Raw genomic sequence first — 6,000 nt, 5'->3', positions numbered from 1 at the left:
CTGCACCCCAGGGCTGAGGACCACTTCCTCCTAAATAGTAACCACGAGAAGAAGAAACAAAGGGTCGTGAACCGCCTGCACCTCCAAACGAATGCCTGGTGGGATCAACATGTACAAAAGGGGAAGCTCCCTGCTCAGCATCAGAATGCCTCTGATGAGCACCAACACCGGACCCCTGTCCCAAATCCAAGCTCGGCCCCTCCTGCCTCAAGGACGTCTCCGCCTGGGGTTCTCTGTCAACGGATCCTCTACGATCTCGACGGCGCTCCTATACAAAATACAATTTCAAGAGTCAACATTCAAGTTCGGATTTCCAGAATACAAATTTCAAGATCAAGTAAGGCACCTCTTTGTCCCGGCCAGAAAGCTTCCGGGTCAGCTTGGTACAATGCCTTTTCCAAGAATCAAGCACGAGCATCCAGCGACGCACTCTCGCCCGAGGCGCCTGCATAAAAAATCCAAGTGAAATTCCCCAGTACAAGATTATAAACAGTTTCAAAAAATGCAACAGTACTTACAGCGGCATAATGCTCAGGTACAACATCATATGATTTCCGGTGCGGAGGAGAAGCAAAAGGGATGGTTTCCACCACCTCTTCCCCGTCCGAGTTCTCATAACGGAGGATCCTATCAGCATGGGGAATGTCCTCAGGATCAACCTCCTCCTCCTACATACAATCATACAATCATGCAATCATCCAATCAATACAAGAATACAAGAATACAAGAATACAAGAATACAAGGTTCAAAGCTCACCGGCAGTACGAAGCGTACTGGTGGAGCCAGTCTCCTCAGGAAGACGTCATAGCTCCCCTTCCTGTGTACAAAATCCCTCCAAGAGCGACAAACAGCATCACCCCTAGCCTCCACATAGAGCCGGGCCAACTCTTCATCCAACGCCAGCATGGACCCTGGTGGGTCCTTAGGGATAAGTCTCTTCCCCGAATTGTGCTGAGGGGACACTCTCTCCCCTAGGTACCACATATGGCGGTACACACCTGGAAGCAAAACCTGCCGCCCAGACAGGAAATGGGCACGTGCAGCCGAGGCAAGTATAAGCGCGTTGGCAAAAGGACGCCATACCACCTGCAAAACAGAGAACTCAGGCAACAACACAAATACAAATACAAAGAGGGCACAACAGTACAAGAAAATCACCTTGTCAGCAGGTAGGACTCTCCAATCTCTGCGAGAGGCCGCCAGCGGCACACTACTGCGCACCGCTCCTATCCAAGAGGCAGCATACGGGTAAGCCGTATCCGACGCCAAAGTCGAAAAGTGCTCATATATCCAAATCTTTCAAGAAGCAAGCAAAACATCAGTCAAATTCAAATACAAGCATACAAGTACAAAGTACAAGGTACAAGGAGTCTTAAATACCTCCAGCACACTCCACAGAGCAGCCATGCTCGGGTCACTCCCCACCACAGCCCGGGAAGCCTGCTTCATCTCATACAAAAGGTGGCTATATGCCAAGCCACCCCAGTTTAGCTCGAAACAACTCTCAAGTCCCCCAAGACGGACAGGAACCGGATGTGCACCCGACTGTTCCTACTCGGGACCATCACTCTGCTCACCAAGGCTAGGAGGAAGAGCCTAACCCTCTGCTCCGCAGATACACCCACACCGCAGATAGCCTCCACGATCACAGTCACAGAAGCATGAGCATCATCATCTGACAAGTCAACAACAGGGCCAAGCAAGTCCCTGGCAGCGGCAGAGGGCCACGTCAGCTCCGGATCAAAGGTCACATTCCTCTCAGAAAAAGGAAGACCCGTGATCATAGCAAACTCAAAGGGGGTAATGGTGATCTCCCCCCATGCCATGTGGAAAGTGTTGGTGGTATCCCACCACCGCTCCAACAAAGCCCACAGTCGGGGTTTCATCCCCGTTCTCCTCGAAGAGCCTCCCATAGTACGCCAGAAGTCGGCCAAGCCCATCTGCGACCAAATCGCCATGGCTTCCTCATCAGCACGAAGAGCTTTAAAAGCCCTCTGAACCTCCACCAAGGACCAGAAAGTACGAAACGGCTTTCCATCGGCCTAAAGGTGAACGAGTTAACTCCAAACCTATATAAATACAAGATACAAATTCAAAGCACAATACAAGACTCACCATGCCAGCGCGAGGCCGCTGAGACAGGTGCCACTCCGGCCGAAGCACCAGGTCGGAAGAGCTCCAACCGGCACCACTAAAGGCAGGTGCATCCCGGGGAACCATACCCCCGTTGGGCGCATTTATTGCAGCCGCTTCATCATCAGAAGCATCCTCCTCAGCAACTCGAACTACCGACGATTCGGCGAGCTTCCTCCGAGTGTGACGAGGCATACTAAATCAAGTGGAGTACAAGGTATCAAAATTCCAAACTTGGGGCTATCCTACACTAGCCTAAACAAAGTCAAAAATTCAAGACAAATCCTCAGTGGACCTCTAGTTCAAGGTACAAGTTCAACACCAACGCCTAGGCTACTCATGCCAAAGCAGGTATACAAGTTCAACACCAATGCCTAGCCTACCCACGCCAAAGTAGGTATACAAGTTCAAACACCAACGCCTAGGCTATCCATGCCAAAGAAGGTATACAATTTCCACAACAACGCCTAGGCTATCCATGCCGAAGCCGATACAAAAAATATGCATTCAAGAAAACTTTCAAAAAAATTCAAAACTACAAGTTCCAACAGTTCGAGTTCAAGTGGCTATCAAACAGTCTTCCACAAGATTCAAAAAGCTTAAGCATACAAGCATCATTTCAAAGTACGAGAAAATCAAAACTACATGCAATCCTAGAGTTATTTCATCAGCAAAAACTTGAAATACTTACATGGATAAGGCGAGAACAAGATCAAGGGAAGAGTCTAATCGACCTTTGAGAGAAAAGAGCAAAGAATTCAAGAGAGTGTGCCTCCAAATGGCACGGCAAGAGGAGCTTTTATAGCTCAGCCCCGCGCCAAGCGCAGTACCAGCGCCCAGCGCTGCCCCCCCTGCATGCGCGAATCTTCAGCGCGCGGTCTCTCGTGCTGATTGCACGTCCTTTGCTACTACGGTCTTCCGCACCGAGCATCAAACATCGCATCAAGCCATCCATCGAAAATACGGGTATACACCTGTATCTCCAAGTACAAACATATGCATATTTCAAGAATACAAAGTCCAAAAAATACAACGACTAAGGCGTTCAACTCCCAACGGACCCAAGCTCCAGGAAAGTCAGTGAGAATTTTATAATTTTAAGGGCCAGTAAAAAACTCTTATCCCCAGCAAAGCACATCCCCAACGGATTAACTCCGGGTATTCAAAAATTCAAGATTCAAAAAATTCAAGATTCAAAATTTTCGATGCCAAGCTCCGTCCTGAACCGAAGGCGGAAAAATACAAGTACAAACCGGAGTCATCACCAACCGCATCGAGGTAGACTCTATCCTTTTTTCTAATGCCTGTTTTATGCAGGTACCGGCGTACAAAGAGTGGTCTTGATTGCAGAACATCTTGATCATTCTCCGTCCCTTTCGAGATACTTTGACTTGCGCTTTCCTAACCGAACGCTCAGTCAAAGTGGGGGCTTCTGTAGACACCTAATTTGTGTCTCCCCTTTGGGATGATGACGATACCATTATCCTTGTTAGGTGATTGGAGTAACTCCATGCGGAAATCCCAATTGCTAAGAATATTTAAAAATTCAAGATCCAAAATCCAACCCCCGAGACCGTTCCCCTTTCAGTTCTCTGTACAAAATACAATTTTCCAAAATCCAAATACAATCTCATCCAGTAGACCATCCCATTGGTTTTACTAGGCCTTTTCCACTCAAAATCATATAAGGCAAGTCAAATTCGGGCACCGACCCACAAAACCGAGCATGTCGGGCCCCGTCCCGTAAAACTGAAATTCAAAAACCCGAGAAAGGCTTGTTTTTAGACGCTAAATGATGCCTGAACCTCCAAGAAAATACAAAACGCCAAACCTAGTACTATTCGTACAACAGGTACAAAACTACAAGACGAAACAAGGACGATTCCCCGTCCTTACTTTGGCGGCATTCAAGCCACGTCACCAGCGCCCAGCGCTGGTCCAACGCCCTGCACTGACGTGTGCTGGTGCCTTGCACCCATTCCTTCTATAAATACCCCTCATTTTCAGCATAATGAGAGGGGAACAACAATACAACGTCGTTGTAATACCCCAATAATTTATAATTTTGTAAAATATATTTTATAGTCAAACTATAATTATATCCGTTTTTAGCTAGTCTCTTTTAATATTTTCAGAATTTTAAAAATGCTATTTTAAAATTAGTAGGACTCTTATTACGAGCACCTATATATAACCCATTAACCCTAATTAATTTTCCATCTTGTTTTATGTTTGTTTCTTCCGCCTCTCGTCTCTATTGTTTTGCGTAGAGACTTTGAGAGAAAATCAAGTTTTGATATTTTCCCCCTACATCACCGTATATGATTTTCATATAGGACTCCATCTTCTATTCTTCTTTATCAAACCCATTTGGTTTTCTACTGTTAATTATCATACTTCATTGTTGCTTATCAAAATTTGGAACCTACTACCGTAATTCGTATCTGATGAGTTCCGCTAGTTATCGTGTGTTGTGGGTGGAATGATGTATTGTGAAATTGTTACGTATTATATTGGTATTATCATCTTGGAAGGTAATCACGCACACTTAGTCTCTTTAAATTATTCGTAATTTAGTATTGATTATTATATATAATCATGTATAGGTCTTTGGAGTTGTTTGTTATATATAGTATAAATTTTATGTCTAATTATAAGTGAATAATGTGATAACGTGTATTAGATAAATGCTCAACTCATGGATAATATTGTTGAGTTAGATTTCTTATTATATTAGTCGCTGTTATTTTGTATATGTGGTAGATATCTAAGGGTCTAGTTTATTTGTGGATTGAGATTGGAAATTTGGATTGGGTCAATCTATATATTCTAGAGTTTTAGATCGAGTTTCTTGGCTTTATTAATTAATAGTTAGTAATCACACTTAGTCCCTACTAATTGTTCGTGTATATTATTAGTTGTAATCACATGCACCTAGTCTATTTAGTTGTTTATATATATTAATTACTGAGTTATTTATATATATTAATTATTATGTGTACTCTATTAATGTTAGAAGTTGTTAGGTATATTATATGTGAAGTTTGCTTAATTGATTTATCAATGAGATCTTTGTACATGACTTAGATTATTTTGCCTTTGATATATGCTTATATGGGTTACAGCTGCATTGTTTATATGTTAACTTCTAATACTTAATAAAGTGAATTAGCATAGTAGCCGTATAAGATTGAGACTGTAATGCTACAAGTGTTTTATATTGTACCATACGTCTAATTCTATTAGTCTCCGAGCTTAACGCTATACAACATTATTTTTATGGAAGTTTAGATTAATCATTTTGGGATGATAATTGATCATCTTGTAGTACAATTTCTCTTAAGATAATATATGAACCGGTTGGAAAGCACATTGTGCTTTATTATTTGGTCGGAGCCATAAGCACGACCCTAGGCTTAATCTACTCTATTGAGTTAAAAACACTCAATGGGGGGTGTGCACACTTAAAGACTAAGACCTGTTTGGTGGTTACATCCAATAGTCCAATACTATTGGGTGGTGGGCTAGATTCACATTTTTCTGGTGGTTACATCCAATAGTTTAATATATACTAATGGGTGGTGGACGCGATCCACATCTCTCTGGTGGTTACATCCAATAGTTCAATATATACAATTGGGTGGTGGACTCGATCCACATTACTCAAATGGTGAACTTATAAGAAATTAAAAATAAACCCTTGTTACTTATGGTTATATGTACTAGTTTTATAAGAATTGTTTATCAATTTGTACTTATGTGTTTGTTAAATTATTATTATTATTATTATTATTATTATTATTATTATTATTATTATTATTATTATTATTATTATTATTATTATTATATGTCTGGTTATTCAATAA

This window comes from Spinacia oleracea, chromosome 4 (assembly GCF_020520425.1).
Source record: "Spinacia oleracea cultivar Varoflay chromosome 4, BTI_SOV_V1, whole genome shotgun sequence".
Classification (NCBI taxonomy): domain Eukaryota; kingdom Viridiplantae; phylum Streptophyta; class Magnoliopsida; order Caryophyllales; family Amaranthaceae; genus Spinacia; species Spinacia oleracea.
The sequence above is the reverse complement of the archived record's forward strand: the minus strand, read 5'-3'. Positions refer to the sequence as shown.